This window comes from Sinohyriopsis cumingii, unplaced genomic scaffold, assembly GCF_028554795.1.
Source record: "Sinohyriopsis cumingii isolate HCF-2022 unplaced genomic scaffold, ASM2855479v2 utg000646l, whole genome shotgun sequence".
Taxonomy (NCBI): domain Eukaryota; kingdom Metazoa; phylum Mollusca; class Bivalvia; order Unionida; family Unionidae; genus Sinohyriopsis; species Sinohyriopsis cumingii.
The window spans coordinates 899,179-922,045 of record NW_028315921.1 but is presented as its reverse complement, the minus strand read 5'-3'; the positions used below and the strand labels follow the sequence as shown (position 1 = coordinate 922,045).

Sequence of the window (22,867 nt, the reverse complement as noted above, 5' to 3'; positions counted from 1 at the left end):
ATACATCTTATTTATGACAATGATATATGGGCGTGTTTGGGATTTAAGGCAGTCATAAAGTCTAGTACACCCCGGTAAAACATTTTATGGAAACAACAACACTAACCTCTTAGCTGCATTAGTTGACTACCTAATCAATTGTTTATAATGAACGTTCTAGTTCCATTAGTTGCCTCCCTTGGTTCGACAAAAGAAAAACGATTGACCCCCTCCTGCAACAATTGAATAAATGGCGAATCCGAAAGGAGGATTGCGTTTTACTAAGGAGCATATATCAGATGGGACTTTCACAACCAAATGTGCCATTCTTCTTAATTTATTATTATTATTATTATTATTATTATTATTATTATTATTATTATTATTATTATTATACCCTTGATAACTGTTTATCTACTGTTCTAAATATGAAGTTGAAAGGGACTTATTTTTCATGTCCTTAAATAAGCAGCACTTAAATGTCCTCCATATGTTTCACAGACAAATGTTTTTGTGCATGGGAACACATTTGATATAATGTCAACATGAATATCGATGTTTCTGGCTGTATTTGAACAACCTCTCATTTTAAATTCTGATAATTCATGTGGTTGGAAAATATTCATGTTCACATAACTTATAAAGGCAGGAATTGTTTGTGTTTAGGACGTTGTTTGTGAATCAAATCCTGAGATCAAAGCGAAAAATACAGAAAACTTACAATTGTATAATAGAAAGTATACCTTTAGAATGACACAAAAGAATCAAACCCCACCGTGACCAATTGAAGAAATACTATGTATCCCAAAATTGATAGCAAATTGTATGACCTCTATTCATATACACCACAATTATTTTACAGGCTCATCTAAAGTTTAATTTTCGAGAACCAGCCTCCGTTTCCTTCCGGAGCAGGATATCAAGTTTGGAAACATGTAATCACTGGAAATGTGTAAATTTGCCTTTTAAGAGCACATATTGTACGGATTAACGAAAAATTGAAACAAAATAAATTCCATTTTTAATATGGCAATGTCATGTCAGAGGTCAAAACTTTTCGGCACTTTTGGGTGGGATCGCAGGGGTGGTTCAGTATGTATTTTTCACAGGGAGCGCAAAGAAGACCGCAAGCTGACTGTGGGATTTAGCAGCTAGTGAGGGCCAGGGAGACAAACACTCATTTTTGTCTGGGGGTGGGGAAGGGTGATGCCGGCGGTGGGGTGGGAAACACGGGGAGGCTTGTCCACCTGATCACTGTCGAACGTTCCAATGCTATATCATTACATGCCACATTGTTTTTCTTTTGCTTGTATCATGTCCTTGACAAATTGTTTTCTGTACCTTTAAATTCTCTACAATAATTGATACAGTGCCAAAGAAAAGAACTTAATATTTTACATGCATGTATCAACTTCTATATAGGATCTCAACAAAATACATGGCTTAAGGGTGAAAGTAATGTTACCTTGACCTTTTGTTATATTTCACTTTAGCTGCATGTACATTTGACATTTTATTATTGCTAGAACGGTGTAGAAGGTCCAAATTCGCACCAAAAAAGCCGTCATTGAAGCGTGAAAAGTAAATTACATTGACCCACATTTTATATATGAAATCAGATACATATTTACTGAATGTGCCTTTTATTTATATTTTTGTGCCTGAAGATAAATGATAATTTGATGTTATGAATTTAAAATTAAAAACAAAAAACAAAAACCAAATAAAAGTGATTAGCAGAGCGTGGTTTCGATCCACGGACCTCTGGGTTATGGGCCCAGCACGCTTCCACTGCGCCACTCTGCTGTTAGTTGTTATTGTTGTTGTTATAGGGTTTAACGCCATTTTTCAGCACAAGATAGGCTATACATGGCGGCCAGTATTAATGGTGGAGGAAGAACCCGGGAAAACCCCGGAAAGAACCACCGACCCACGAGAAGCTACCGGCAAGCTTTCTCACATGTCCACATTGGCCGAGCCCGAGACTCGAACCCACGCAGACAGAGGTGAGATGGCAGTGATCCGTGACGGAGAGCGCTTTAGACCACTCGGCCACTCGGCTCTGCTGTTAGAAAACATTGATTTTTATAACTTTAAAAAAAAATGGAACTGATATTCACTTATCTGATGTAATACTTACCGAAGTGATGAATACAACGAATGTTCGTACGAGTTTTTTCCCTTGCCTAACAATCCATTGATATGAACATGCTTGCTCACTAAGGGACCGACCATGTATTTGTTTCTGTTTATTGGGTGGGTAGGTGGGTAATGTTGAGTTTTCTCCCAGCCAGGAGAATTGTTTTAATTTACCTGAAGATATATATTTCTTCTTTTAAAGAATATCATGCACTAGGTTCTTTATGTGCACATCAGTTAGAGCTAGGATGGTTCGATGGTTAGAATTTTTTTCTGTCTGAAAAAGACATATATTGAATCGTGAATATCAGACAAAAGTTGTGTGTGGTTTAGGCCAGGTAGCTATAGATCACTCCCTACATAAATAGTGTACTCATCAAAATACACCGGACGAGGTGGCCGAGTGGTTAAGGCGATGGACTGCTAATCCATTGGGGTCTCCCCGCGTGGGTTCGAATCCCATCTTCGTCGATATACATTTTATCTGATGTGTAGAACTTTTAGTTATGACTACAAACCGTATTCATCAATATTGTAATGTGATATCGTCACGTCAGAAAGAAAACACGCCTAATGATGTCTCCATGATTTTTTTTGGTGGTTTGTGTCTTGAATGGACTGACGTTTTGTGCATGTTTGTGACAGGTTTGTGTATTGACCTGTTCCGGCTGCATCTTTATAATCGAGTTGTACTTTTTGTGCGTGTGGAACATTTTATCTCCCACAGGAGAAAAAAAAAAACAACAACATTTCTTGGCATTGAAATAAAGTCCCAGTAGTGCTAACATGCATGCGGGAAGTGTAGCCAAATATCAATGCCGCGAATCGGCCGATTAGCAGAAACATTTAGGGTTGCGAGCAAGGCAAAAGGGATCAAGTTAAGGTTTGGGAGGGTAAGGGGTGAGTTGTTTCCAAAATTCCAAAACGGCACCAAAGCACACGCGTATGTGTCTGTTTACTAGAAGTGTGTGTAATACCCATTAAAACGATGGTCAAATTTTAAGTAACAGGAGACTGTACGTTTGTATACTCGGATAGTCTTGGACAACAATCTACAATTGCGGTTAATGTTAAGAAGGTCAAAGAAACTGATGTTATCAGAAGTGTAGAAGAAATGACGGGGAAAATGTTCGTTTATGTAGCTGTCCTTTCACCTGTTCATACTTTAAGTACCTGTGTACCAAACTGATTAAAATCAGATCTCCGCTGTTACCAAATGAAGATCTGACAGCGATCGCTTAGAAGGCATATTCTGGTACCTATGCTATTACCATAATTGCTAATTTTATCAACCAGTCAGATGAGGTCTAATATCTTTGCGTTTTGAGAAAGAGCACCGTGGGTGAAAAGGATGAATGTGTATCGAACGATTTGATTCACTTTCAGATTTTTTGAAAGTTGCATTTCCATTGGCTAATTTAATGGTCACCTGAATGTCATTCTTCAGTGGTCGTCGTCACATCTTCACGTAGGACAGCGGAGATCTGATTTTATCAGATTGGTGTCTATGTTGACCGGGGTATAGATATTCCTCTTCATATTCTTTCTAATTTCTACTTATTTCTTCTTCTAAAAGGTACACAGGTACATAAAGTATGAACATGTGAACGTAATACCTTCCAGATGTATAGCGCACAAGCAATGGACTCTCTCCAGTTCACTTATATTCTGAGGGCTAGGGTTAAATTAAGTTTCACAATAATACAACGTTCATGGAATCGCGGTAGTTTCATGGAAAATATAATTTGTGAGCCGACTAATTCCATACCTGTGTACTCCAATATTAATAAAACCAATAACGTACTTGCAAGTTTATCTTTAACCTCTTTAAGTTTTGTATATAATCTGCTATACTTAGACACGTTAACACCAAAATGTCTACATAACTGCTGTTTCTGGAGCACTCTCAAAATCCAAGAACCATTTTCACTTGTTTCGTTTGTAGTCAGACGACTTTTCGGTGAACACAACGATCTTAGGTTTCTAGAAGTTATATCCAAATGCCGACTTTATGGAGTGCACGTTGCATATAAAACAGTATCTGATCCACTAATACCGTGTGCAACAATTGTGGAGACCAATACGAGTTATAGCACTACCTTGGTAGGTGGTTACAATAGCTGCAATTGATCAACATAACAAACACATACGTATCGATGATATTGCTATTCGAGAGCTTCATAATTACAGTTGATAGCAATATTTACGATCTTTGGAGATCAAGAGAGAATGGTACTATGCGAACTATGGCAGTGCAGGATGGATTATATCTTAAATTCCTCCAAATTATATATTGGTATGCAAAATATTTTGTTATGCATGTACATCATTATGAGATCGATCCTAAAATAACTACATGCAACGAAGAAATTAGGCACTTACTTAAATTAGATAATGTTTGTAATGATGAATAGGTATGTAGAGTGAAATCTATTATTATTGAGGGAAAGAGTAAAATATTTTAGTGAACAACTCACTTAGTGGATAATGCAAAATATAAAAGTAAGAATTCTCGCTCCTATACAGTACGAAGAGAAAGAAAGAAAGTTTCCAAGAATTGTATAGATGTCAAGACAAAATGATTCTATTTTCTGTAAAATTTACCGCTAAAGATTCATTTGATATCAATACATAGGAAGAACTCGAACAACAATGAAGTGACTAAGAAATAAAATTGTTTTGAGGTGTTATACCGAGATTTTAATCCAGTTTGGTGATTGAAAGTGACGCAAATAGCAAATACTTTCCAAATCCTGAAAAATATCAACAAAAGCGAAATGTTATTAATGAATCCATTGATGACTTTGGCTCACTTGTTTCAAATGAAAATCAAATATTAAAATGCATTTATAAGTTTTATTGTATTTTGTAATTATCGAACACAGTTGATGAGAGTTGTAAAGAATCAGTTTTAATCTTGGTAAATTCATCCGTACCTGCTGATGATACGTATTTGAGTAGGGTCATACAAGGGTTGATAAAATACATGCAGCTATAAATATAATGTCTAAAATTAGATATTTTGGTCTGGTTAAATCGATAAAGTAGTTGTATTTTACAACGTTTTAAATTATGAATATGATAACCTGTTAGAGATTTTGTCTTCTTCAGATCGTTAACAAGGAATCAATTACGTCATGGACAGTGAGATTTGATACAATATCATTTTTTACAACACCAAGAGCGACTAAAGAAGCTGGAAATATTGGCGACCTATGAGACTATTTAATGTAGATGATACTATTTTGACGAGGGTTATGGCTCATGGTTTGAAATGGGTATTACCCAAAATTATGCCTCTAATTCAGACATGCTCTATAATTTGAAGGGATATTGCTGATACAGCATTCACTGTAGGAGATGTCATTGCTATGACCTAGAGGGACAACATCGAGGGATATACCTTAAAAATTGATAAAAGCAACGTTTTTGACAGAGTCAAAAGTTTGTCTCATTCACATAAATTTTGGATTTGGTCAAATTTTTATTCAGCCGATATTAAAGACAGTGTTAAATGCAGTGTGCATCTAACACCATTCTTTCCGATTAAAACTTCTCTCTGATAAGGCTGTTCTCTATCGGTAATGCTATATATAATACCAGTTGAACGTTAAGGGTGATACTAGAGTGGCAAATGTATTTTTTCTAGTGAGTAAATGTTTCCAAAACAAAATACCCTACTCCAAAAGGAAACAGCGGCTGGTTTACGGACAATCAAGCTACTTAAAAGCGAGTAAAACATTTGTGCTATACATGAACAGAAGTCATACAATTTAGTATCACCTCTGTGTAATAAGTTTTAATTTTAGACAAAGTGTTATTCTAACTGAGCTCCAGCACTAGTTCCCAAAATTAAGATAACGTGATCACAATGTTGAAATTGGAGCTGTCTGCAGAATTCAACAGAGACTGCCTGATGAATTAAATAAAAGTTCCGTTTGTTTTCTTTATTCCCTTTTGAACCAGATCCTTTACAATATAAACCAAGTACAATAAATGATTGATTAATAGATTCTTTCTTTGCTAATGTCATGGTTGTACCATCGGCATGTTGAAAGACTTTACTTGTACTGCTAGACAATAGAAATAGAGCAACATTGACATAATAATTTATAATTATAGCGAGCCCTAAATGTTCCGCTTCAAATAAATATAGTATAGTTAGTATAGGGCAACTTTGGAGGACTGAATGTTTAATTGAAAAGGCTTTCATTAAATGCATTTAACACTGTTTCTAATTTCAATATAAAATATTTGTATCCATTAAATAAAACTGTCACCAAACCCGAATTGTCGTAAAAGAGATACCAGTATGAATGGTTGACTCTGTGAAAAGCTTTTTCTTGATCAGTTTCATCACCTCTTTCTTCACCATCTGCACCCTGTATTACTTCATCAACCTCGTGTTCATCATCTTCTACAACTTGAATCCCCAATCTATCTTCCTTTGTGGCAACGTCAGCAATTCGGTAATTAATTTCTTCAATTTAATCATTTAGCATGTAACATCTTTAGGCAGTTGTATTTCTTAAGTCATATTTCCCACATGAACACAAATAAAGAAAATTTCCACAATTGTCAGAGCTTTGCCTTTTGTACTTCCTAGGAACATGACGCTGTTTCCAACACTTGTGGCACACGAAATCTGTGCAATCTGTCATCATGCGACCCGGGTCAAGACAAAAAGAGCGCACCTTTACTTGATTATCATGCAATAACTTAACGAACTAATGGTCACTTACAGTTTGATGCTTCCGACTGTAGGGCTAAGATTTTATCTCTTTTGGAAAACTGTATTTTACATAATATTACAAATCTATGTTCTTAACCTAAGTAATAGAAAAGATGTAAAACCAGCAAGTATTGTAAAATGTAACAAATAATTTCTCTAGAATACGAAATAAAACATGAAATAACAAATAATAAATATTTAAAAAATAACAAACAATCAAAATTAAATATCCAAAACAAAAATGCGTCACGTCTGTCACACGATTTCTAGGGTAGTATCTATCCTGAATGGGAGATAGGAATTCCACTCCGTATTCTCTTATCTTGATACCTATCTCTTCGTCGGAAACGTGTGCAGGTAGGCGACGTATTTATACAATAATAGTGTCAGAATATGAGGAAGTACAGTCATAGTTATCACTGCCAATTCCACTTTAGATTATACTCTTTATTTGGCAACGTAACCTCATACAAATTTGAAACTTTCGGCACAACTACATAGAAAGACATTTTGTTTTTTCGTTGACTGATTGGATCGTGAAAGTTGTTATGTCCTAAGCATAGGTAGGGCGTATTTCTAAAGCTAGTCACATGATCACATCTATTCATTCCGCGCTGACGTAGATTTCTTGTGACCAGAGATTCATACTCCAAAACTCTCTTCAGTCAGTTTGTCTTTCGATGTCAATGCGTCTCACAAATAACTGAATGTCCAATTTGCCGTAATTATAGACAGGGTAGCTTGAATCGAACAACACATTGCAGATAGCTCTCGATCGGATTATGCAAAGTCACATATTGTTTCATTGAGAAAGACACATTTCCTTGTTTAAAATAATCCGATATCGAGTAGTAGAAAATAATTGATACATCTTATTTATGACAATGATATATGGGCGTGTTTGGGATTTAAGGCAGTCATAAAGTCTAGTACACCCCGGTAAAACATTTTATGGAAACAACAACACTAACCTCTTAGCTGCATTAGTTGACTACCTAATCAATTGTTTATAATGAACGTTCTAGTTCCATTAGTTGCCTCCCTTGGTTCGACAAAAGAAAAACGATTGACCCCCTCCTGCAACAATTGAATAAATGGCGAATCCGAAAGGAGGATTGCGTTTTACTAAGGAGCATATATCAGATGGGACTTTCACAACCAAATGTGCCATTCTTCTTAATTTATTATTATTATTATTATTATTATTATTATTATTATTATTATTATTATTATACCCTTGATAACTGTTTATCTACTGTTCTAAATATGAAGTTGAAAGGGACTTATTTTTCATGTCCTTAAATAAGCAGCACTTAAATGTCCTCCATATGTTTCACAGACAAATGTTTTTGTGCATGGGAACACATTTGATATAATGTCAACATGAATATCGATGTTTCTGGCTGTATTTGAACAACCTCTCATTTTAAATTCTGATAATTCATGTGGTTGGAAAATATTCATGTTCACATAACTTATAAAGGCAGGAATTGTTTGTGTTTAGGACGTTGTTTGTGAATCAAATCCTGAGATCAAAGCGAAAAATACAGAAAACTTACAATTGTATAATAGAAAGTATACCTTTAGAATGACACAAAAGAATCAAACCCCACCGTGACCAATTGAAGAAATACTATGTATCCCAAAATTGATAGCAAATTGTATGACCTCTATTCATATACACCACAATTATTTTACAGGCTCATCTAAAGTTTAATTTTCGAGAACCAGCCTCCGTTTCCTTCCGGAGCAGGATATCAAGTTTGGAAACATGTAATCACTGGAAATGTGTAAATTTGCCTTTTAAGAGCACATATTGTACGGATTAACGAAAAATTGAAACAAAATAAATTCCATTTTTAATATGGCAATGTCATGTCAGAGGTCAAAACTTTTCGGCACTTTTGGGTGGGATCGCAGGGGTGGTTCAGTATGTATTTTTCACAGGGAGCGCAAAGAAGACCGCAAGCTGACTGTGGGATTTAGCAGCTAGTGAGGGCCAGGGAGACAAACACTCATTTTTGTCTGGGGGTGGGGAAGGGTGATGCCGGCGGTGGGGTGGGAAACACGGGGAGGCTTGTCCACCTGATCACTGTCGAACGTTCCAATGCTATATCATTACATGCCACATTGTTTTTCTTTTGCTTGTATCATGTCCTTGACAAATTGTTTTCTGTACCTTTAAATTCTCTACAATAATTGATACAGTGCCAAAGAAAAGAACTTAATATTTTACATGCATGTATCAACTTCTATATAGGATCTCAACAAAATACATGGCTTAAGGGTGAAAGTAATGTTACCTTGACCTTTTGTTATATTTCACTTTAGCTGCATGTACATTTGACATTTTATTATTGCTAGAACGGTGTAGAAGGTCCAAATTCGCACCAAAAAAGCCGTCATTGAAGCGTGAAAAGTAAATTACATTGACCCACATTTTATATATGAAATCAGATACATATTTACTGAATGTGCCTTTTATTTATATTTTTGTGCCTGAAGATAAATGATAATTTGATGTTATGAATTTAAAATTAAAAACAAAAAACAAAAACCAAATAAAAGTGATTAGCAGAGCGTGGTTTCGATCCACGGACCTCTGGGTTATGGGCCCAGCACGCTTCCACTGCGCCACTCTGCTGTTAGTTGTTATTGTTGTTGTTATAGGGTTTAACGCCATTTTTCAGCACAAGATAGGCTATACATGGCGGCCAGTATTAATGGTGGAGGAAGAACCCGGGAAAACCCCGGAAAGAACCACCGACCCACGAGAAGCTACCGGCAAGCTTTCTCACATGTCCACATTGGCCGAGCCCGAGACTCGAACCCACGCAGACAGAGGTGAGATGGCAGTGATCCGTGACGGAGAGCGCTTTAGACCACTCGGCCACTCGGCTCTGCTGTTAGAAAACATTGATTTTTATAACTTTAAAAAAAAATGGAACTGATATTCACTTATCTGATGTAATACTTACCGAAGTGATGAATACAACGAATGTTCGTACGAGTTTTTTCCCTTGCCTAACAATCCATTGATATGAACATGCTTGCTCACTAAGGGACCGACCATGTATTTGTTTCTGTTTATTGGGTGGGTAGGTGGGTAATGTTGAGTTTTCTCCCAGCCAGGAGAATTGTTTTAATTTACCTGAAGATATATATTTCTTCTTTTAAAGAATATCATGCACTAGGTTCTTTATGTGCACATCAGTTAGAGCTAGGATGGTTCGATGGTTAGAATTTTTTTCTGTCTGAAAAAGACATATATTGAATCGTGAATATCAGACAAAAGTTGTGTGTGGTTTAGGCCAGGTAGCTATAGATCACTCCCTACATAAATAGTGTACTCATCAAAATACACCGGACGAGGTGGCCGAGTGGTTAAGGCGATGGACTGCTAATCCATTGGGGTCTCCCCGCGTGGGTTCGAATCCCATCTTCGTCGATATACATTTTATCTGATGTGTAGAACTTTTAGTTATGACTACAAACCGTATTCATCAATATTGTAATGTGATATCGTCACGTCAGAAAGAAAACACGCCTAATGATGTCTCCATGATTTTTTTTGGTGGTTTGTGTCTTGAATGGACTGACGTTTTGTGCATGTTTGTGACAGGTTTGTGTATTGACCTGTTCCGGCTGCATCTTTATAATCGAGTTGTACTTTTTGTGCGTGTGGAACATTTTATCTCCCACAGGAGAAAAAAAAAAACAACAACATTTCTTGGCATTGAAATAAAGTCCCAGTAGTGCTAACATGCATGCGGGAAGTGTAGCCAAATATCAATGCCGCGAATCGGCCGATTAGCAGAAACATTTAGGGTTGCGAGCAAGGCAAAAGGGATCAAGTTAAGGTTTGGGAGGGTAAGGGGTGAGTTGTTTCCAAAATTCCAAAACGGCACCAAAGCACACGCGTATGTGTCTGTTTACTAGAAGTGTGTGTAATACCCATTAAAACGATGGTCAAATTTTAAGTAACAGGAGACTGTACGTTTGTATACTCGGATAGTCTTGGACAACAATCTACAATTGCGGTTAATGTTAAGAAGGTCAAAGAAACTGATGTTATCAGAAGTGTAGAAGAAATGACGGGGAAAATGTTCGTTTATGTAGCTGTCCTTTCACCTGTTCATACTTTAAGTACCTGTGTACCAAACTGATTAAAATCAGATCTCCGCTGTTACCAAATGAAGATCTGACAGCGATCGCTTAGAAGGCATATTCTGGTACCTATGCTATTACCATAATTGCTAATTTTATCAACCAGTCAGATGAGGTCTAATATCTTTGCGTTTTGAGAAAGAGCACCGTGGGTGAAAAGGATGAATGTGTATCGAACGATTTGATTCACTTTCAGATTTTTTGAAAGTTGCATTTCCATTGGCTAATTTAATGGTCACCTGAATGTCATTCTTCAGTGGTCGTCGTCACATCTTCACGTAGGACAGCGGAGATCTGATTTTATCAGATTGGTGTCTATGTTGACCGGGGTATAGATATTCCTCTTCATATTCTTTCTAATTTCTACTTATTTCTTCTTCTAAAAGGTACACAGGTACATAAAGTATGAACATGTGAACGTAATACCTTCCAGATGTATAGCGCACAAGCAATGGACTCTCTCCAGTTCACTTATATTCTGAGGGCTAGGGTTAAATTAAGTTTCACAATAATACAACGTTCATGGAATCGCGGTAGTTTCATGGAAAATATAATTTGTGAGCCGACTAATTCCATACCTGTGTACTCCAATATTAATAAAACCAATAACGTACTTGCAAGTTTATCTTTAACCTCTTTAAGTTTTGTATATAATCTGCTATACTTAGACACGTTAACACCAAAATGTCTACATAACTGCTGTTTCTGGAGCACTCTCAAAATCCAAGAACCATTTTCACTTGTTTCGTTTGTAGTCAGACGACTTTTCGGTGAACACAACGATCTTAGGTTTCTAGAAGTTATATCCAAATGCCGACTTTATGGAGTGCACGTTGCATATAAAACAGTATCTGATCCACTAATACCGTGTGCAACAATTGTGGAGACCAATACGAGTTATAGCACTACCTTGGTAGGTGGTTACAATAGCTGCAATTGATCAACATAACAAACACATACGTATCGATGATATTGCTATTCGAGAGCTTCATAATTACAGTTGATAGCAATATTTACGATCTTTGGAGATCAAGAGAGAATGGTACTATGCGAACTATGGCAGTGCAGGATGGATTATATCTTAAATTCCTCCAAATTATATATTGGTATGCAAAATATTTTGTTATGCATGTACATCATTATGAGATCGATCCTAAAATAACTACATGCAACGAAGAAATTAGGCACTTACTTAAATTAGATAATGTTTGTAATGATGAATAGGTATGTAGAGTGAAATCTATTATTATTGAGGGAAAGAGTAAAATATTTTAGTGAACAACTCACTTAGTGGATAATGCAAAATATAAAAGTAAGAATTCTCGCTCCTATACAGTACGAAGAGAAAGAAAGAAAGTTTCCAAGAATTGTATAGATGTCAAGACAAAATGATTCTATTTTCTGTAAAATTTACCGCTAAAGATTCATTTGATATCAATACATAGGAAGAACTCGAACAACAATGAAGTGACTAAGAAATAAAATTGTTTTGAGGTGTTATACCGAGATTTTAATCCAGTTTGGTGATTGAAAGTGACGCAAATAGCAAATACTTTCCAAATCCTGAAAAATATCAACAAAAGCGAAATGTTATTAATGAATCCATTGATGACTTTGGCTCACTTGTTTCAAATGAAAATCAAATATTAAAATGCATTTATAAGTTTTATTGTATTTTGTAATTATCGAACACAGTTGATGAGAGTTGTAAAGAATCAGTTTTAATCTTGGTAAATTCATCCGTACCTGCTGATGATACGTATTTGAGTAGGGTCATACAAGGGTTGATAAAATACATGCAGCTATAAATATAATGTCTAAAATTAGATATTTTGGTCTGGTTAAATCGATAAAGTAGTTGTATTTTACAACGTTTTAAATTATGAATATGATAACCTGTTAGAGATTTTGTCTTCTTCAGATCGTTAACAAGGAATCAACTACGTCATGGACAGTGAGATTTGATACAATATCATTTTTTACAACACCAAGAGCGACTAAAGAAGCTGGAAATATTGGCGACCTATGAGACTATTTAATGTAGATGATACTATTTTGACGAGGGTTATGGCTCATGGTTTGAAATGGGTATTACCCAAAATTATGCCTCTAATTCAGACATGCTCTATAATTTGAAGGGATATTGCTGATACAGCATTCACTGTAGGAGATGTCATTGCTATGACCTAGAGGGACAACATCGAGGGATATACCTTAAAAATTGATAAAAGCAACGTTTTTGACAGAGTCAAAAGTTTGTCTCATTCACATAAATTTTGGATTTGGTCAAATTTTTATTCAGCCGATATTAAAGACAGTGTTAAATGCAGTGTGCATCTAACACCATTCTTTCCGATTAAAACTTCTCTCTGATAAGGCTGTTCTCTATCGGTAATGCTATATATAATACCAGTTGAACGTTAAGGGTGATACTAGAGTGGCAAATGTATTTTTTCTAGTGAGTAAATGTTTCCAAAACAAAATACCCTACTCCAAAAGGAAACAGCGGCTGGTTTACGGACAATCAAGCTACTTAAAAGCGAGTAAAACATTTGTGCTATACATGAACAGAAGTCATACAATTTAGTATCACCTCTGTGTAATAAGTTTTAATTTTAGACAAAGTGTTATTCTAACTGAGCTCCAGCACTAGTTCCCAAAATTAAGATAACGTGATCACAATGTTGAAATTGGAGCTGTCTGCAGAATTCAACAGAGACTGCCTGATGAATTAAATAAAAGTTCCGTTTGTTTTCTTTATTCCCTTTTGAACCAGATCCTTTACAATATAAACCAAGTACAATAAATGATTGATTAATAGATTCTTTCTTTGCTAATGTCATGGTTGTACCATCGGCATGTTGAAAGACTTTACTTGTACTGCTAGACAATAGAAATAGAGCAACATTGACATAATAATTTATAATTATAGCGAGCCCTAAATGTTCCGCTTCAAATAAATATAGTATAGTTAGTATAGGGCAACTTTGGAGGACTGAATGTTTAATTGAAAAGGCTTTCATTAAATGCATTTAACACTGTTTCTAATTTCAATATAAAATATTTGTATCCATTAAATAAAACTGTCACCAAACCCGAATTGTCGTAAAAGAGATACCAGTATGAATGGTTGACTCTGTGAAAAGCTTTTTCTTGATCAGTTTCATCACCTCTTTCTTCACCATCTGCACCCTGTATTACTTCATCAACCTCGTGTTCATCATCTTCTACAACTTGAATCCCCAATCTATCTTCCTTTGTGGCAACGTCAGCAATTCGGTAATTAATTTCTTCAATTTAATCATTTAGCATGTAACATCTTTAGGCAGTTGTATTTCTTAAGTCATATTTCCCACATGAACACAAATAAAGAAAATTTCCACAATTGTCAGAGCTTGGCCTTTTGTACTTCCTAGGAACATGACGCTGTTTCCAACACTTGTGGCACACGAAATCTGTGCAATCTGTCATCATGCGACCCGGGTCAAGACAAAAAGAGCGCACCTTTACTTGATTATCATGCAATAACTTAACGAACTAATGGTCACTTACAGTTTGATGCTTCCGACTGTAGGGCTAAGATTTTATCTCTTTTGGAAAACTGTATTTTACATAATATTACAAATCTATGTTCTTAACCTAAGTAATAGAAAAGATGTAAAACCAGCAAGTATTGTAAAATGTAACAAATAATTTCTCTAGAATACGAAATAAAACATGAAATAACAAATAATAAATATTTAAAAAATAACAAACAATCAAAATTAAATATCCAAAACAAAAATGCGTCACGTCTGTCACACGATTTCTAGGGTAGTATCTATCCTGAATGGGAGATAGGAATTCCACTCCGTATTCTCTTATCTTGATACCTATCTCTTCGTCGGAAACGTGTGCAGGTAGGCGACGTATTTATACAATAATAGTGTCAGAATATGAGGAAGTACAGTCATAGTTATCACTGCCAATTCCACTTTAGATTATACTCTTTATTTGGCAACGTAACCTCATACAAATTTGAAACTTTCGGCACAACTACATAGAAAGACATTTTGTTTTTTCGTTGACTGATTGGATCGTGAAAGTTGTTATGTCCTAAGCATAGGTAGGGCGTATTTCTAAAGCTAGTCACATGATCACATCTATTCATTCCGCGCTGACGTAGATTTCTTGTGACCAGAGATTCATACTCCAAAACTCTCTTCAGTCAGTTTGTCTTTCGATGTCAATGCGTCTCACAAATAACTGAATGTCCAATTTGCCGTAATTATAGACAGGGTAGCTTGAATCGAACAACACATTGCAGATAGCTCTCGATCGGATTATGCAAAGTCACATATTGTTTCATTGAGAAAGACACATTTCCTTGTTTAAAATAATCCGATATCGAGTAGTAGAAAATAATTGATACATCTTATTTATGACAATGATATATGGGCGTGTTTGGGATTTAAGGCAGTCATAAAGTCTAGTACACCCCGGTAAAACATTTTATGGAAACAACAACACTAACCTCTTAGCTGCATTAGTTGACTACCTAATCAATTGTTTATAATGAACGTTCTAGTTCCATTAGTTGCCTCCCTTGGTTCGACAAAAGAAAAACGATTGACCCCCTCCTGCAACAATTGAATAAATGGCGAATCCGAAAGGAGGATTGCGTTTTACTAAGGAGCATATATCAGATGGGACTTTCACAACCAAATGTGCCATTCTTCTTAATTTATTATTATTATTATTATTATTATTATTATTATTATACCCTTGATAACTGTTTATCTACTGTTCTAAATATGAAGTTGAAAGGGACTTATTTTTCATGTCCTTAAATAAGCAGCACTTAAATGTCCTCCATATGTTTCACAGACAAATGTTTTTGTGCATGGGAACACATTTGATATAATGTCAACATGAATATCGATGTTTCTGGCTGTATTTGAACAACCTCTCATTTTAAATTCTGATAATTCATGTGGTTGGAAAATATTCATGTTCACATAACTTATAAAGGCAGGAATTGTTTGTGTTTAGGACGTTGTTTGTGAATCAAATCCTGAGATCAAAGCGAAAAATACAGAAAACTTACAATTGTATAATAGAAAGTATACCTTTAGAATGACACAAAAGAATCAAACCCCACCGTGACCAATTGAAGAAATACTATGTATCCCAAAATTGATAGCAAATTGTATGACCTCTATTCATATACACCACAATTATTTTACAGGCTCATCTAAAGTTTAATTTTCGAGAACCAGCCTCCGTTTCCTTCCGGAGCAGGATATCAAGTTTGGAAACATGTAATCACTGGAAATGTGTAAATTTGCCTTTTAAGAGCACATATTGTACGGATTAACGAAAAATTGAAACAAAATAAATTCCATTTTTAATATGGCAATGTCATGTCAGAGGTCAAAACTTTTCGGCACTTTTGGGTGGGATCGCAGGGGTGGTTCAGTATGTATTTTTCACAGGGAGCGCAAAGAAGACCGCAAGCTGACTGTGGGATTTAGCAGCTAGTGAGGGCCAGGGAGACAAACACTCATTTTTGTCTGGGGGTGGGGAAGGGTGATGCCGGCGGTGGGGTGGGAAACACGGGGAGGCTTGTCCACCTGATCACTGTCGAACGTTCCAATGCTATATCATTACATGCCACATTGTTTTTCTTTTGCTTGTATCATGTCCTTGACAAATTGTTTTCTGTACCTTTAAATTCTCTACAATAATTGATACAGTGCCAAAGAAAAGAACTTAATATTTTACATGCATGTATCAACTTCTATATAGGATCTCAACAAAATACATGGCTTAAGGGTGAAAGTAATGTTACCTTGACCTTTTGTTATATTTCACTTTAGCTGCATGTACATTTGACATTTTATTATTGCTAGAACGGTGTAGAAGGTCCAAATTCGCACCAAAAAAGCCGTCATTGAAGCGTGAAAAGTAAATTACATTGACCCACATTTTATATATGAAATCAGATACATATTTACTGAATGTGCCTTTTATTTATATTTTTGTGCCTGAAGATAAATGATAATTTGATGTTATGAATTTAAAATTAAAAACAAAAAACAAAAACCAAATAAAAGTGATTAGCAGAGCGTGGTTTCGATCCACGGACCTCTGGGTTATGGGCCCAGCACGCTTCCACTGCGCCACTCTGCTGTTAGTTGTTATTGTTGTTGTTATAGGGTTTAACGCCATTTTTCAGCACAAGATAGGCTATACATGGCGGCCAGTATTAATGGTGGAGGAAGAACCCGGGAAAACCCCGGAAAGAACCACCGACCCACGAGAAGCTACCGGCAAGCTTTCTCACATGTCCACATTGGCCGAGCCCGAGACTCGAACCCACGCAGACAGAGGTGAGATGGCAGTGATCCGTGACGGAGAGCGCTTTAGACCACTCGGCCACTCGGCTCTGCTGTTAGAAAACATTGATTTTTATAACTTTAAAAAAAAATGGAACTGATATTCACTTATCTGATGTAATACTTACCGAAGTGATGAATACAACGAATGTTCGTACGAGTTTTTTCCCTTGCCTAACAATCCATTGATATGAACATGCTTGCTCACTAAGGGACCGACCATGTATTTGTTTCTGTTTATTGGGTGGGTAGGTGGGTAATGTTGAGTTTTCTCCCAGCCAGGAGAATTGTTTTAATTTACCTGAAGATATATATTTCTTCTTTTAAAGAATATCATGCACTAGGTTCTTTATGTGCACATCAGTTAGAGCTAGGATGGTTCGATGGTTAGAATTTTTTTCTGTCTGAAAAAGACATATATTGAATCGTGAATATCAGACAAAAGTTGTGTGTGGTTTAGGCCAGGTAGCTATAGATCACTCCCTACATAAATAGTGTACTCATCAAAATACACCGGACGAGGTGGCCGAGTGGTTAAGGCGATGGACTGCTAATCCATTGGGGTCTCCCCGCGTGGGTTCGAATCCCATCTTCGTCGATATACATTTTATCTGATGTGTAGAACTTTTAGTTATGACTACAAACCGTATTCATCAATATTGTAATGTGATATCGTCACGTCAGAAAGAAAACACGCCTAATGATGTCTCCATGATTTTTTTTGGTGGTTTGTGTCTTGAATAGACTGACGTTTTGTGCATGTTTGTGACAGGTTTGTGTATTGACCTGTTCCGGCTGCATCTTTATAATCGAGTTGTACTTTTTGTGCGTGTGGAACATTTTATCTCCCACAGGAGAAAAAAAAAAACAACAACATTTCTTGGCATTGAAATAAAGTCCCAGTAGTGCTAACATGCATGCGGGAAGTGTAGCCAAATATCAATGCCGCGAATCGGCCGATTAGCAGAAACATTTAGGGTTGCGAGCAAGGCAAAAGGGATCAAGTTAAGGTTTGAGAGGGTAAGGGGTGAGTTGTTTCCAAAATTCCAAAACGGCACCAAAGCACACGCGTATGTGTCTGTTTACTAGAAGTGTGTGTAATACCCATTAAAACGATGGTCAAATTTTAAGTAACAGGAGACTGTACGTTTGTATACTCGGATAGTCTTGGACAACAATCTACAATTGCGGTTAATGTTAAGAAGGTCAAAGAAACTGATGTTATCAGAAGTGTAGAAGAAATGACGGGGAAAATGTTCGTTTATGTAGCTGTCCTTTCACCTGTTCATACTTTAAGTACCTGTGTACCAAACTGATTAAAATCAGATCTCCGCTGTTACCAAATGAAGATCTGACAGCGATCGCTTAGAAGGCATATTCTGGTACCTATGCTATTACCATAATTGCTAATTTTATCAACCAGTCAGATGAGGTCTAATATCTTTGCGTTTTGAGAAAGAGCACCGTGGGTGAAAAGGATGAATGTGTATCGAACGATTTGATTCACTTTCAGATTTTTTGAAAGTTGCATTTCCATTGGCTAATTTAATGGTCACCTGAATGTCATTCTTCAGTGGTCGTCGTCACATCTTCACGTAGGACAGCGGAGATCTGATTTTATCAGATTGGTGTCTATGTTGACCGGGGTATAGATATTCCTCTTCATATTCTTTCTAATTTCTACTTATTTCTTCTTCTAAAAGGTACACAGGTACATAAAGTATGAACATGTGAACGTAATACCTTCCAGATGTATAGCGCACAAGCAATGGACTCTCTCCAGTTCACTTATATTCTGAGGGCTAGGGTTAAATTAAGTTTCACAATAATACAACGTTCATGGAATCGCGGTAGTTTCATGGAAAATATAATTTGTGAGCCGACTAATTCCATACCTGTGTACTCCAATATTAATAAAACCAATAACGTACTTGCAAGTTTATCTTTAACCTCTTTAAGTTTTGTATATAATCTGCTATACTTAGACACGTTAACACCAAAATGTCTACATAACTGCTGTTTCTGGAGCACTCTCAAAATCCAAGAACCATTTTCACTTGTTTCGTTTGTAGTCAGACGACTTTTCGGTGAACACAACGATCTTAGGTTTCTAGAAGTTATATCCAAATGCCGACTTTATGGAGTGCACGTTGCATATAAAACAGTATCTGATCCACTAATACCGTGTGCAACAATTGTGGAGACCAATACGAGTTATAGCACTACCTTGGTAGGTGGTTACAATAGCTGCAATTGATCAACATAACAAACACATACGTATCGATGATATTGCTATTCGAGAGCTTCATAATTACAGTTGATAGCAATATTTACGATCTTTGGAGATCAAGAGAGAATGGTACTATGCGAACTATGGCAGTGCAGGATGGATTATATCTTAAATTCCTCCAAATTATATATTGGTATGCAAAATATTTTGTTATGCATGTACATCATTATGAGATCGATCCTAAAATAACTACATGCAACGAAGAAATTAGGCACTTACTTAAATTAGATAATGTTTGTAATGATGAATAGGTATGTAGAGTGAAATCTATTATTATTGAGGGAAAGAGTAAAATATTTTAGTGAACAACTCACTTAGTGGATAATGCAAAATATAAAAGTAAGAATTCTCGCTCCTATACAGTACGAAGAGAAAGAAAGAAAGTTTCCAAGAATTGTATAGATGTCAAGACAAAATGATTCTATTTTCTGTAAAATTTACCGCTAAAGATTCATTTGATATCAATACATAGGAAGAACTCGAACAACAATGAAGTGACTAAGAAATAAAATTGTTTTGAGGTGTTATACCGAGATTTTAATCCAGTTTGGTGATTGAAAGTGACGCAAATAGCAAATACTTTCCAAATCCTGAAAAATATCAACAAAAGCGAAATGTTATTAATGAATCCATTGATGACTTTGGCTCACTTGTTTCAAATGAAAATCAAATATTAAAATGCATTTATAAGTTTTATTGTATTTTGTAATTATCGAACACAGTTGATGAGAGTTGTAAAGAATCAGTTTTAATCTTGGTAAATTCATCCGTACCTGCTGATGATACGTATTTGAGTAGGGTCATACAAGGGTTGATAAAATACATGCAGCTATAAATATAATGTCTAAAATTAGATATTTTGGTCTGGTTAAATCGATAAAGTAGTTGTATTTTACAACGTTTTAAATTATGAATATGATAACCTGTTAGAGATTTTGTCTTCTTCAGATCGTTAACAAGGAATCAATTACGTCATGGACAGTGAGATTTGATACAATATCATTTTTTACAACACCAAGAGCGACTAAAGAAGCTGGAAATATTGGCGACCTATGAGACTATTTAATGTAGATGATACTATTTTGACGAGGGTTATGGCTCATGGTTTGAAATGGGTATTACCCAAAATTATGCCTCTAATTCAGACATGCTCTATAATTTGAAGGGATATTGCTGATACAGCATTCACTGTAGGAGATGTCATTGCTATGACCTAGAGGGACAACATCGAGGGATATACCTTAAAAATTGATAAAAGCAACGTTTTTGACAGAGTCAAAAGTTTGTCTCATTCACATAAATTTTGGATTTGGTCAAATTTTTATTCAGCCGATATTAAAGACAGTGTTAAATGCAGTGTGCATCTAACACCATTCTTTCCGATTAAAACTTCTCTCTGATAAGGCTGTTCTCTATCGGTAATGCTATATATAATACCAGTTGAACGTTAAGGGTGATACTAGAGTGGCAAATGTATTTTTTCTAGTGAGTAAATGTTTCCAAAACAAAATACCCTACTCCAAAAGGAAACAGCGGCTGGTTTACGGACAATCAAGCTACTTAAAAGCGAGTAAAACATTTGTGCTATACATGAACAGAAGTCATACAATTTAGTATCACCTCTGTGTAATAAGTTTTAATTTTAGACAAAGTGTTATTCTAACTGAGCTCCAGCACTAGTTCCCAAAATTAAGATAACGTGATCACAATGTTGAAATTGGAGCTGTCTGCAGAATTCAACAGAGACTGCCTGATGAATTAAATAAAAGTTCCGTTTGTTTTCTTTATTCCCTTTTGAACCAGATCCTTTACAATATAAACCAAGTACAATAAATGATTGATTAATAGATTCTTTCTTTGCTAATGTCATGGTTGTACCATCGGCATGTTGAAAGACTTTACTTGTACTGCTAGACAATAGAAATAGAGCAACATTGACATAATAATTTATAATTATAGCGAGCCCTAAATGTTCCGCTTCAAATAAATATAGTATAGTTAGTATAGGGCAACTTTGGAGGACTGAATGTTTAATTGAAAAGGCTTTCATTAAATGCATTTAACACTGTTTCTAATTTCAATATAAAATATTTGTATCCATTAAATAAAACTGTCACCAAACCCGAATTGTCGTAAAAGAGATACCAGTATGAATGGTTGACTCTGTGAAAAGCTTTTTCTTGATCAGTTTCATCACCTCTTTCTTCACCATCTGCACCCTGTATTACTTCATCAACCTCGTGTTCATCATCTTCTACAACTTGAATCCCCAATCTATCTTCCTTTGTGGCAACGTCAGCAATTCGGTAATTAATTTCTTCAATTTAATCATTTAGCATGTAACATCTTTAGGCAGTTGTATTTCTTAAGTCATATTTCCCACATGAACACAAATAAAGAAAATTTCCACAATTGTCAGAGCTTGGCCTTTTGTACTTCCTAGGAACATGACGCTGTTTCCAACACTTGTGGCACACGAAATCTGTGCAATCTGTCATCATGCGACCCGGGTCAAGACAAAAAGAGCGCACCTTTACTTGATTATCATGCAATAACTTAACGAACTAATGGTCACTTACAGTTTGATGCTTCCGACTGTAGGGCTAAGATTTTATCTCTTTTGGAAAACTGTATTTTACATAATATTACAAATCTATGTTCTTAACCTAAGTAATAGAAAAGATGTAAAACCAGCAAGTATTGTAAAATGTAACAAATAATTTCTCTAGAATACGAAATAAAACATGAAATAACAAATAATAAATATTTAAAAAATAACAAACAATCAAAATTAAATATCCAAAACAAAAATGCGTCACGTCTGTCACACGATTTCTAGGGTAGTATCTATCCTGAATGGGAGATAGGAATTCCACTCCGTATTCTCTTATCTTGATACCTATCTCTTCGTCGGAAACGTGTGCAGGTAGGCGACGTATTTATACAATAATAGTGTCAGAATATGAGGAAGTACAGTCATAGTTATCACTGCCAATTCCACTTTAGATTATACTCTTTATTTGGCAACGTAACCTCATACAAATTTGAAACTTTCGGCACAACTACATAGAAAGACATTTTGTTTTTTCGTTGACTGATTGGATCGTGAAAGTTGTTATGTCCTAAGCATAGGTAGGGCGTATTTCTAAAGCTAGTCACATGATCACATCTATTCATTCCGCG

At 35.8% G+C, this 22,867-nt stretch overlaps 6 non-coding genes across 6 annotated transcripts; 3 read left to right on the top strand and 3 right to left on the bottom strand.

Moving 5' to 3' along the window:
* Positions 1–1,713: 1,713 nt before the first annotated feature.
* Trnam-cau (transfer RNA methionine (anticodon CAU)) lies at positions 1,714–1,785 on the bottom strand. The gene has a single exon. It is a non-coding gene; the product is annotated as a tRNA-Met (tRNA).
* Positions 1,786–2,507: 722 nt separating this feature from the next.
* Positions 2,508–2,589, top strand: Trnas-gcu (transfer RNA serine (anticodon GCU)). Its single transcript has one exon. It is a non-coding gene; the product is annotated as a tRNA-Ser (tRNA).
* Positions 2,590–9,422: 6,833 nt separating this feature from the next.
* Trnam-cau (transfer RNA methionine (anticodon CAU)) lies at positions 9,423–9,494 on the bottom strand. The gene has a single exon. It is a non-coding gene; the product is annotated as a tRNA-Met (tRNA).
* A 722-nt stretch (positions 9,495–10,216) lies between these two features.
* On the top strand, positions 10,217–10,298 carry Trnas-gcu (transfer RNA serine (anticodon GCU)). Its single transcript has one exon. It is a non-coding gene; the product is annotated as a tRNA-Ser (tRNA).
* A 6,818-nt stretch (positions 10,299–17,116) lies between these two features.
* On the bottom strand, positions 17,117–17,188 carry Trnam-cau (transfer RNA methionine (anticodon CAU)). The gene has a single exon. It is a non-coding gene; the product is annotated as a tRNA-Met (tRNA).
* A 722-nt stretch (positions 17,189–17,910) lies between these two features.
* On the top strand, positions 17,911–17,992 carry Trnas-gcu (transfer RNA serine (anticodon GCU)). The gene has a single exon. It is a non-coding gene; the product is annotated as a tRNA-Ser (tRNA).
* Positions 17,993–22,867: the final 4,875 nt, after the last annotated feature.